The sequence below is a fragment of the Nycticebus coucang genome, chromosome 17 (genome assembly GCF_027406575.1).
Source record: "Nycticebus coucang isolate mNycCou1 chromosome 17, mNycCou1.pri, whole genome shotgun sequence".
NCBI lineage: Eukaryota > Metazoa > Chordata > Mammalia > Primates > Lorisidae > Nycticebus > Nycticebus coucang.
The window spans coordinates 50,416,728-50,429,401 of record NC_069796.1 but is presented as its reverse complement, the minus strand read 5'-3'; positions in this window follow the sequence as shown (position 1 = coordinate 50,429,401).

Genomic DNA, 12,674 nt, shown 5'->3' with positions numbered 1-12,674 from the left:
CCAGTTTGCAGTCTCACTGCTGCTGTACTTACAGCTGTTGGCGGGATTAGGCCAATTGAATACACGCGACCACTTGCCAGTTTTCCACTGTTTTTGTCCTCCTCTTGGGGTCCAGAAGTCTCTCGCTGACTCCCTGTATCCTCAAAGGGATGATTATAGGCAGATCCCACCAGCCAGAGATGCCTGGAGTCTTATCTCCCCAGACTCACGGTGCCCAGATGCAAGGAAGCTGTTATTTGGCCGCCATCTTGCTCTCTCTCCCCCCACCGCCTGGCTATTTTTTGTTGCAGTTGTCATTGTTGTTTAGCTGGCCTGGGCTGGGTTTGAACCTGTCACCCTCAGTGTATGTAGCTGGCGCTGTAACCACTGTGCTGTGGGTCCGAGCCATGTGTTTTATTTTAATAGTTAAGTCTCTGATTAACCACCAAAAGGGTGGTAGCAATTTATAGCCTCATCAGCATAATTTCTTATTTTTGTGGTTTTGTATCTCAGAGCTGGAAGGGTCCTTGGAGAGCATCTAGTCCAGCTTTCTCTTCTTAATTATAAGGGAACAGGCCCAGGGACAGGAAGTGGCTTGAAAAGGTCTCCATCAGGTTACAAGCAAAGGTGGGCTCTTGTGCCCTTTTGCTTGGGCCATTGCTACATCCTCTTCCCTGCAGGCTCTCCCTGCCCCCAATCTTTTCCCCATCCACTCTCCACACTCCTGTATTTGGCATCACATTGTCCACTCGCTTATCAAACCTCTCCCAGCCAAAACACTGACCACAGGCTCAAGACACATCTTCTTAATAGGCATTTGAAGCACATCCCAGTCTGTTCCCTTGTGTGTCTACTATCAGCTAAACCAACAACTAAATCTTGAGTACACTTTGTCCTTGGAACATCTCACTCCCTTCACACCATTTGGGTAGAATTGCCATTTTCTTCTTTGAAGTTTGTTTCCTGTCCACCTTTCAAAGCCGAGTGCAAATGCCACCTCTTCAATGGTGCCTTCCTTGGCTGCCCAGGCTTCCTACCTTGGGCAGAGTCATCTATGTTTTGCAACAAGGTCCCTTTTCTGGCTGCTCTTTCCAGGAGGACACGTGTTGCTGGAGAACCAGCCAGGAGGGGGCAGTACACAACCAAAGAAAGGTCTCCCAAAAGGTCAAGGTCACCAGGGTGCCTGGGGCCTGCAGTGTGGAAAGACTGGGTTCAGTTCCAGTGGTGTGACCTTTGGCAAGCTCTGCCCCTCCCTTGGCCTCAGTCTGCATCCCTGTGAAACATCAGGGTTTGGCTAGTTGAGTGTTTCTGAAAGCGTGGTGATGCCAAAGTGACTCCAAGAGATAAATAGATGGACATTTTAAAATGGAAATCATTATGTGCAGTATTTATTTTAATGTGTATTAGACAAAAAATAGCTAGCACATCAAACCTGCTATTTTGCAGATATTATTGCTTAGAATGGGACTAAAGTAGGCATTCAAGTGAAAAACGGTGAGTCAACGTAAAAGAAAGTACCAATTAAATAATATACAGGTGGTAAGACAGCAGTGAATGGCTGCAATCGTGAAAACATTGGTTTGCCTTTGGTGTTCTAGAATACTGTGATTTGCAGGGACTCCTGCTTTTGGTGAGGTGAAGGCAGGGAGAAGGAGCTGCCCCAGGAGCTGGTGTGCTGGGCCTTGAGAGAGGGGCAAGAATTCAGCAGGTGGGCCATGTTTCCCCCACCCCAGACCCTCCTCCACCTGTGGAGGGGTAGGAGCGCAGGCTCCCCCTCCCGCCCTCTTTCTCAGCTTCTTTGCGGTTACTAAGGAGTGGGAGGCTGAGAGGGGCAGCATTCTGGAAGCTCATCTGCTCCCTCATTCTCACCCAGCACCCTGCTCAGCATAAACTATTCAGGGTGCTGATTAACAAGGATGCAGAAAGACTCTGGGGGTGGGGAGAGAAAATAGGCAACGTGGACAGTTTTCCCACATATGAGAATGTCCAACCTAGAATCACCGGCTAATGATTCCCCAGCTTGGCTGTGCCCTGGGATCGCCTGGCTGTGCAATGGAGCTACAGTGCCAAGGCCCCGCCTCAGGCAATTCTAATTTAGGGGCCCTTGCATCTCCCTAGTTGATTCTGATGCTTCTAAATTTGAAACCACCAAGGTAGACTGCCCTTCTCTCAGTGTACCTGTGGTGGATCAGAGAGGTTGTGTCACTTACTCAAAGTCACCCAACAAGTCAACAGCAATAGTCCTGACTCCCAGCTCAGTCCTTCCAACTGAGCATCCCCAGTTGAGCCTAGTCCATGGCTAGGAAAGAAAACCCCACTTCCAAACATGGTAGGGTTTCTTTGAGTCTCCTTTTCAAGGGATTTCTATAGAAGAGAACATGTTTTATGAGCCACCATCTGCTAAGAAGGCCAGAAGGGGTGGTGAGAGATGGTAGTGGAAGAGGGTGGAGGGGGTGGTCAGGGGATGCTGCCTGCTCTCTGCTCCTGCCAGTCCACACAGTCAGCCCACCGAGGGCGGGAGCCAATTTGGATGTATACCACCAATGTACAGAGCAGAGTTAGGGCCAATGATGGGGAAGTTAATTCCAGATGAAACTTTCAAACAGTGATCAGTGACCTGGGAGACCATTGACCTTAGGGCTCCCTGCTTTTTGTTTTTTTTTTAATCATTTAAGATATTTGACATATGGAAAATGTAGGGACACTAACATACAGCTCCCATGTTCCCATGACGTAGATTGTGAAAGTGGGCATTTCAAATAAACAGCCTCTCAGCTCATTCCCCTCCACCCTGTCCAGACAGTTACCAGCCCATTGGCACGAGTTGTTCTGTGTTTTCATATGTATGTACATGTGTATGCCTGTGCTACACACAGTATATCCTTCATAAAACATGCAAAGTGTTTCTTTGTAGCTCCAAACTCTTTGTAAATGACTTGTACGTAGCTTTCTGCAACTTGCTTGTTTTCATTCAACATTGTGTTTGAAATTTATGTGCACTGATGTACACTGGCACATACATTTCTGCGATTCAATCCATTGCTTTGTAAATTATGTACCAAAATCATTATCCATTCTCCTGCTGATGGGCATTTGACCGATTTCCAATTTTCCATAATAAAAACTGCAGGGCTGTGACCACCTTGCATGCATCTAGCCTGTGCCCCAGGGGACATTGCTGGGTGTGTGAGCGTGTTGAGGTCTCTGCCATTGCCTGACTGCATTTGCAGGGGCAAGTTACCATCCCTCCACATCTAGAGCTGCACCAGCAATGGAAGAACTTGGAATGTTTGCCACTGTAATAGGGGCCAAATGTCTTCCATTCTTGTTTTTAATTTGTTTTTCTCTGATCGGTGGGGATGAAACGTTTTCATAATTGTACTGGTTGTTTGGATTTCCTCTCCTGTGAATTGCCTTTGAATCCTCTGCCCGTGTTTCCATGGGCTTGTTTGTGTCTTCCTTATTGATTTGCAGGGACTCTAATCCTGTGGTCTTATCTTTTCCCTTTATTTATGCAGTCTTTTGATGCACAAGGGTTTGAGATTTGTATATAACCAACAGTGTCGAGGTACTCCTCTACGGTTTGGGGTTCTACAGTTCACAGCAAGCTGAGGCTATATTGCACTGTTGTGACCCTCAGGTGGAGTGTTAGGAGAGTGGGCTCTGGAGCAAGCTGACTTGGATTGAAATTCAAGCTGAGCAGTTTAATAGGCTAGTGAACTTGAGGGTAAGTTATTTTACCTCTGGGTTTTAGCATCTTTACTTGCAAAGTGGGGTAGGAATAACCCTGAGCTTCAGGCATGCAATGAGGCTGGAAAGAGAAGGCTGATGTAGTAGGGGAAGTCCCCACGGACAGGGAGATTTACTGAGAAAAGTCTCCAGAGAAGCTGCTACCTGAGAGCCATCCTTCAGTGTGCGTGTCCTAGTCTTGCCTGACTCCAAGGGCTCGACACAATCTCTTCAAATCTCCTAACTGCGTCTCAGAGTGGGACTGGGCCTCAGAAGTTGCTGGGACATGTGGAATGTGGGCCTCCCCTCCTCTTGGTCCTGAATCCTGAGCAGTTCCCAAGCCTATGACTCTGGAGGCAGGAACGTGTGTGGAGTGGCATTCAAGATCTCTTGGGAAAGCCAGGAGAGGATGGAGGATGTGTCCCACACCCTCGATCCTCCACAGCTACTCACAGCTGCCCAGCCACCCCAGGCCATAGGCCTGGGGGAGCATCTTACGACTCCAAGGAAAATATTTGTCTGGGGAAAGAAAAGGACATCCATGCCTGGTCACTTTCACTCATATGACCGCATGCCAGCCCACACAGATAGGTTTCTTGAGGCCTTGGAAGGAGGGTACCCAGTCACCTCTGAGCAGTTCATCCTGGGCAGGGTACACACAGAAACAAGCTGGGGGCAGGAGAGAGTGGGTAGAGGCCCCTGGGGCCAGCAGCCTCTAGGACAAGGTCGCAGAGCCCATGGCCAATAGGGCTGAAAGATGCCTCTTCTTCATTCCACTTACTGACTCCAAATCACCCCCCATTACCGCCTCTGAGGGGTCAGCTTGCTCAGGTGGCCAGGGCTCTGAGGAATGTTGTTTAAAATGGAAACTTATTTCTGGAGTAGATGATACAAACACATGATGCAAAAATACAAAGGTACACGATGGGCACCAAGAATAGTAAATCTCCCACCTTCTGTGTCCCCACAGTCCTTGTCCCAGGAGGAAGCAATGTCACCAGAGCTTAGAAATGAATACATAGATATAGTATGAAATATTGACGTAGCACGCTATACACACTGTGGTAAATCTTGCTTGTTTTTTTCCACTCTACCTTCTCTCCCCCAAATTTAGGACCTAAAATATAACAGGCACGAGTAAATGAAGAGTGGATGGATTAGTGGCTGGGGTGGTTGGTGGATGAACAATGCCCATCCAGGGTTAGGCTTTTTCTACTCTGTATTTTGAGACTCATCCCTGACCTTTGTTCCCTCTCCTTTGGCACATCGCTGCAGGTGGGTAAACTCGGGCCCTCCTGACCCTGGCACAGAGCCACAATGGGGAACTAAGTGAACCAGGCAGCTGAATAGCTTAATTGTCAGTTCCATCAGCAGATGGTTACCAGGGAAACTCAAAGAATGTTAGAACTGGGAGGGGTTTTCGGGCAATGTGGAGGCAGTGTGATAGAATCTCAGAATGGGGAGTGGGGAGAGGGAAGGTTCACACAAGTTAAGAGTTTAATTTTTATTTTTCATTTCAGTGATATTCCAAAACTATTAAAATTATATTTTTGGATCAGTGATGTAACATCGTATGCCACATGACTTTGGTGCTGTGTTGGTGTTTGTATTTATGATCACATTGGCACTGGAATAATCAATGACTCCTAGCCTCCTGAATAAACCAAGATTTTGCTATAGATCAAACTGAGAAGATTATTACATTTGGGTTTGTAGACCCCTAAGATCACTGGACATATTCTTAGGCTCAGTGAGAATTTTCTTTAAGGTATTTGTGTGATGCTTAAGTATGAGAAACCCTGGTGAAGACAAAGGACCCAGGCAAGGGTGGAGAGCCTGGATTCAGCTCCTATTATTGGTTGAGTCCCCTGGATTCTTCTTTCTCTTCTGCTTTAATTTTTCCATCAATAAAATAGGGATCAAAATGCTTTCTTCACAGGATATTAATGAATGCAAAATGAAATAGTGAATGTGAAACTTCTGACTTTATAAATGTGCTCAACCCTTTTATTTTATAAAGAAGGGAAGCAAGACTTGAAGGGGTGAAAGGACCTTTATAACATCACCCGTTAGTGGCAGAACTGGGCTGGGAACTTGAGTTCCTAACCCTCCAATGGCCCCAGGCATACAGGACATGGGCAGTAATGGTGTGATTCTAATTCTGGAAAGTATAATAATAACAGCTCAGGTGTAGCCTGTCACTATTTGGGCAAACATACTATCTTTATTTTTATTTTTTTAAAGAGATTAAATTAAGGAAGCCAAACAAATAAATAAGCCCATTGAATTTCCCACAGCTATATCTTTCTTCCTGGAGCAAAACCAAATTCTTCCTCGGGCAAGAGGTCATACAAGAGGCATGTGAGGATAAAACACTAAAGTCCTTCAGTGCCAGGCACCTGGATTTGGCATTTTGCTGGAATGAAGGGGCACTGAGAAACACCAGGTTGTTTTGGGGAATGTGTTTCAGGGTTGGGGTTGCCCATGACAGGCTGAGCTCCAGGAAGCAGGGGCCATGTCTGATTACAGCTGTTTCTTCCAAGATCAGCTCAGTGCCTTGCACATGTAAATGCTCAGATAACATTTAAAGAAAAGAGGAATAAATGAATGAATGACTAGAGCCACAGTCTTTGTGTCTAAAGATTTGGTGTGGTCTCAGAGAAAATGTCTGACACAAGTCCAGGTTCAAAATTAGGTGGTCAGGAAACAAGGGAACTCAGGGCAGCAGTCATCTTCTGGTCTGGATTTCAGGGATCAGGGAGATAAACAGGATGTGAGGCCTAGTCCAGAGGCTGGGGTCAGTCCCAACACAGTGATTGACCACTTGGTTGTTTCAAAGTCTCTGTTTGTTGACCATCTTCCATGAGTCAGGCTTTGTGCTAGATGCTGGAGATCCCAAGCCAAAAATGTCCTGCACCCCCCAAACTCCCAGTCTACGGTAATGCACCCATAGTGGTGAAGAAGAGCTGATGGGCATGAGCTCAAACCCCAGATCCATGGTGTGTGACCTTAGGCAAGTTACCTCTCTACAGTTCAGTTTCCTTACCTGTCAAATGGGATAGAGAATAGTAACTGCCCCTTGCCTGGTAAATAAGATACAACCCTAATACACATAGCACCTGGCACAGAGTGAGTGCTTAGTACATGTTATCCAGCATGATGATCTGATGGGGCCTGGTCCCTGCCAGAAGATAAGCCCGACTTTTCTATCTGCTCTGAACCCCTCAGGAGTTTCTCCGAGCTGACAGAAGGAAGCAACTTAGATGGACACCTCCCCTCCACAGATGATTATTTATAGCTGTTATTGTGGTTGGTGTGGTAGTAGTGGTTGTTTCTATTAAGAACACTGAGGCCATGAATAACCTCTTGCATTTGTCTTGGTGCTTGTGAGCAAAGATTTCTCTAGGGTGTATGTAATAACAAGGAACAACCAGAATGGTAAGGGTGCTAAGCAATCAGAATGAATGCTATGGGTATTCTGTGAGCCAGGGGTTAACCTTTTAGTTGCTGGATCAAGAGGAAGTTGGGAGGGTCTCCAGGGGAGGGACCGAGGGAGCCAGACACAGGGGGTCACATGGTAAGAGGATGTGGGAGACTTGGATTAGTAGCAATTTACTTGCTGGCATGGAATTATTTCAAGATTCTAACGACCATTGTGGCCAAAATGGTAGGAACTGGTAACAGCATGCCTGGGAATATATGCTGCCTAGGAGAGGAATTGCTAGGTTGCAGGCAAAGTGAATGATCCACTTTACAAGATGATACTGGATTGTTTTCTGAATCACTTATATCCATAGACATTCCATTCAACAGCGTATAAGCATCCGGTTGATCCTCATCCTTGCCAACACTTGGTATTGTCAGGCTCCCTAATTTCTTGCCAATTTAGTGGGTATAAAAAGATATCTCATAATGGTCTTAATTTGCATTTCCCTGAATTCTAATAAAGGTTGAGCATCTTTTCATATGTTAATGGGCAAAGAGTTCTTTGCTTAAAAGACCTGGTCTCTTTACATATTAAATAGGTGTAGTTTTTTTGTGTTTCAGTTATACCTCAATAATAAAGCTATTAAAATACAAAAAACCAAAGCAAAGACCTGTCATTTTATCTCTAATACAACGGTTAACAGCAAGTGCTCAATAATATTGAATTGAATATGGAAAAAAAAGAACTGGTTCCCTTGTACCACAGAGAACATCCCATATGCTGCATGCCTTGGATAGCAGCCAGGTTGAACAGTCAGAGCACTGGGCATGGAGCTAGGAGACCTGTGTTCCGGCCTTAGTATGGCCACACCCTTATTCTGTGACCTTAGGCAAGGCGCTTACCTTTTCTGAGCTTCTATTTTACCACTGGCCAAGTTGGGAGAGCCTTAGTCTGCCCACATGGAGAGCAGCTAGGATATCAAGTGAGATGATGGAAATCAAAGTACTTTGGGTCCTGAAAAGTCCTGCACTAGGCAGAGATTAGTGTTCCCTCTTTGAAGACAACTTAAGAAGGCTGTGGAGCCCAGGGGAGCAGAGATAGCAAGCCATCCTCCTGTAAGCAGAAAGCATCAGCTCCAGGCTCTAAAGAGCATCTCCTTCTTTCCCCACCCCCACCCCCAGGCACCTATCAGGCAGAGAAGGAACACGCTCCATTAACTCCTGGCATAAGATGCTTTAGGCCACCCTGAGGGTCTTTGGGAACCAAAACTTGTGCCAGAGTGCTCTAATGTAAAGATGGCCCCATGGTGCCCCATCCTTCTCCAGGAGGCCTGCCACTGCAGCTTGCTGGGCCTGAAGGACACCTGCCCCATTAGCTGCCAAGGCCAAGGTACAGAGATGGGGCCAAACCATAGTGCCTAATCCTTAGCTTTGCCACTCCTACCTCTGTTCCTAGGGTCCTCATACCCTTACCTGTTTAGTGGCAGGAAAGTGTTAGCCTACAGAGGCATTTCTCAAAGCTCATGCTATGGGACACTAACTACCATGGATGGTGGTTAAATGGTGGGGTGTGGGGGCAGAGGGGAAGTTTCTGTGGTCAGACTGAAACATTTGAGTTAAATTATTTAGGCAGCTAATATTTGCTGAATGTGTCAGGTACTGGGCTAGGAATTTTATAAGGATTATCCATTGACTTCTTACAACAACCTTATGAGGCAGGTACTGGCTCCATTTTACAGATGAGGGAACAGGTTTTGCAAAGTGAAATGACTAAGGAAGTTCCCTCAGCTGGTAAGTGGCAGAGCCGTGATTCAAACCCAGGCAGCCCATTTCCAGATCTCTTGTTCTTAGCCATGATGAATGAATAGGGCTTGACTGATCAGATTGGGGGGGCTTGGGGAAGGAGGTAGAAGCAATCACTCTTTCTGACTCAGCTCAGTGTCAGACAGTGTCCTGGCAGCTGGTGGAGGAAAATAATGAAGAGAAAGGCCTCATCCCTACCCTCCTAGAGAGAACTTCAGGTAAGGTGGAAAGTTCTGCAGAGTGTGGAGGCGCACTGAGGTGGGTTTGGGGAGACAAGTTTGCCTAGAGCAGCCTCTTCCAAGCCAAGACTTAAGAGACCACTGACCTACATATAGAACCGGGGAAAGGAGCAGCACTCAGAGAAAATGATACATGGGAAGGCTGGGAGCAGAGGGAAAACATTCAAGGTCATGCACACAGTTGATTGAGGAGTGGGACACGGGGGTGAGGAAGTACTCAAGGCCTCAGCTTTGAGATTTCTAGATTGGGGTGGAACAAAGGAGGGATGAGAACATTGAGAACATACTGAAGAACAGCAGGGGCTGTTGGCTGAATAAAGCTGGGAACATGGGTAGGAGAGAGGAAGGGGCAGAGAAGATGATGATAATGAGCTTGGCTTTGTCCTCCCTGATTTTGAGAGGGTCACTGTTAAGGTCTCTCCCAGTGCTGACCTTCTCAATGTCCCTGGAAAGAAGGAACATTGCAGTGTGGCCCCTCCATTCCCAAATATTCCGAACAGGAAGAAGCGGGATCTGTTTTGTCAACGCAGCTTGCAATAAAGACTCTCATTCAGGGAGGCAAACAGCTGCTTGACTATTAATAGGCAGGGGCCTCAGCCGCAGCCTGCTGGGAGGGCCTCAGCATGCAGTTCTGAAAAGGTGAATCGGTTCCTTCTGACTGTCTGGGTTTTGTATCCCGTGGTGGGACAATTGGCCTGGTGCTATTGCTCAGAAGGTTGTCATCCCTAAGCATTTTTTTAGGGGGAGAGGGGCAGGTAGGAGCTATCTGGCCTGGCTCTGCTGGTATGCTGACTCTCTCCGTTTATGCTGGACCCAGGCAGAAGGAGAGGGTGCCCAAAGGACTCAGCTGGCCAGAGAAGTAGGCATCCTGGATGGATGGTGGTGGGATGTGCAGGTGGGGTTTTCAAGGCTGTTCCTATGGAAGATCAGGCACCCATGAAGACAACAGAGTTCAGGGAAGGCATTCAGTCTACAGACCAGAGAAACTGATGAAAGGAAGTGAAGTTAGAGAGAGTAGAGATAGAGCCTGAGGTTAGGGAGAACCATGGGGCATCCCTGGTCATGAGCCAGACTAGGCTGAGACCCAGGAAAGGCCACGGGCTCCTTCTGGCCATTGCCATCATAAGGCATGACCTCACTGTGGTTAGCCAGATCTCCCACCTGAATGAGCCAGCAGAGGGGGCAGTTGGCAGTAAGCTAACAGAAGCCGGATGGACATCCTGGCCCCACTGAGGCCAAGTCTGCTGCGCTGGAGGCCTTGGGGCTGCTGCCCAAGCAGGCGTGGGGCTCACAGGCTTGCGTTGTTACTATCCTCTCAGGTGGCTGCTTCAGGTGGTGGCCACTTCAAAGAAACCCCATTTAAAGCAGGGCCTCACCTCAAGTTTCCTAAGGGCCCTGTCTAGGCTAATGAGATCATTAAGAGGCTCCTTGTTCAATGAATTTAAATAGAGTTTGCCTGTAAGGCCTCTGGCTGAGCCCTGTGCCCTGGCTGTGTGTGTGTTTTTTAATGTATGTGGATTTGTATCTGAGTATGTACCTTACAGTGAGCTGGAGGGTGTGTACTCTGATCAGAGTGCAGGGAACCCTGGCCCCAGCACTATCTGGTAGTATGACCTCAGTCCAGTTACCTAACCACTCCCCAGTGCTTCAGTTTCCCCTTTTGTAAAGGCAGGCTAATAACTGTACTATGGAATTGTACTGCAGAACCCTTCAATGGCTACCCCATTGAAGGAGAGTTCCCAAACTCCTTAGAATGGCTGGATTTCATGGCCTGCGCTTGGCTGCTCACCATGCCCGATCTTCACACTTGTCACCTTAATCGCATGGACTGTGCTCAATCCAGCCTTTGTGAATGCTGTTTTATTTGACTTGGAATGCTCTTTCCCTTTTCTGGTCCCTGTCTAAGCTTTCTTCTCCATCAGATGTCAGCTGCAGCCTTTCCTCCAGGGGAGCCTTGCTGATGGGTGGCGCCAGTTCTGGTACGTGCCTGCTACACTATACCATAATGCTCCACCAGCTGGTTGGTTTTCTGAGCTAGACTGTAAACTCCATGAGGGCCAGGACTGTGTCTTGAGCCTCACTGCATCTCCAGGTCCTAATAAGTCTCGCGATAGTTTCCTAATAAGTCTCTGTGGCTTACTTCTAGTTACTTTTAAGGTTGAGGCTGCCTCTGGGTCTCCTTCCATTGGCTGTTCCTTAAAGCTGCTCCCTGCTCTGTCTCATCTTCTCACTGGACTTGGCTCATAACCTGGCAGCAGTGAAGCCTCTACCAGGAAGGGGGGAGAAGGAGGCCCAGGTTCAAGCACCTAAGCCGAGACCACCAGAGGCACACTGTCATTTCCTCATCAACACTGTGAACCCCTGCCTCTTGATCTAAACCTATTGAGCTCTGCATTGGAATGCAGGCCCTACAAGTCTTTGTGATTTTTTTCCAGAGCCCCATAGCATCGTGGGTGCCTAGATTGGCCATTCTGTGGCCCTGGTAGGCAGGAAGGTAGGAATGCCTAGGGGGTGGTGCATAGCATCGAGTAGGAGGTCTACGTGCCCTGTTTGGCCAGCAACAGTGGAGTCATAATCTCTACGGAGGGGGGGACAGCGTTTTTCAAATCAATGTGGTGAGAAAGGGTAGAAATGGGAGGCAGAGTAAGAGAACTACAGTTAATGGCAGGGCAATCAAGAACCAGGGCCAGCTTTGAGAAGTGAGTGGAGGCCAGTGGGTCAGGGAGTGGACAGGGAGAAGGCTGCTCTCAAGTGTGTGGACAGGGAGAAGGCTGCTCTGCCTTGTGCTATGCTTGGGCCGAATACACATTTCCCCACTGGACCAGGAGCTCCGCATGGGGAAGGACTGTGTAGCGCCATATCCGTATCTGCTGTACTGCAGAATGAAGTTCAGATTCTTCCAGCCAGTCAGTGCTTAACAGAAGGGTTCTTCTCCTCTGGGTGCTTGAAATTGATGATACTGTACAACTACTACTAAAACCAGATATCATTTGTTGATCTCTTACCATGCACCAGGCACTGTGCTAAATACTTTAATTCATCATCTCAAGAACTGTCAGGTCCACGAAAGCAGGAATGGGTCTGTTTTGTCTCACCGTTGCCTCCCCGGTGCTTAGCACAGGCCTGATACATAGTAGATACTTAATAGATATTTACTGAATAAACAAACAAGCCTGCCTGTTATCCCAGTTTTGCAGATAAGGAGCTGAGTCTTAAATAGGCTAAGTCACTATGATTATTCAGGTAGCGGGAAGGAGACGGGTGGAAGGATTTGAACTCAGGCCTACTTGAGTTCAAAACTCATGGGCTTAGCTATGCTCTGCTGTCACTGCCATTTCTTGGACCTTGCTATCAGAGTGTGACCTGTGAACCAGCATCATGACACCACCTGGGAGCATGTTGGAAATGCAGACTCTCTCCTGCATTCTAGACCTATTGAATCAGAATACACACTGTAACAAGATGCCTGGTGATTCAGTTATGCATTAAAGTGTGAGA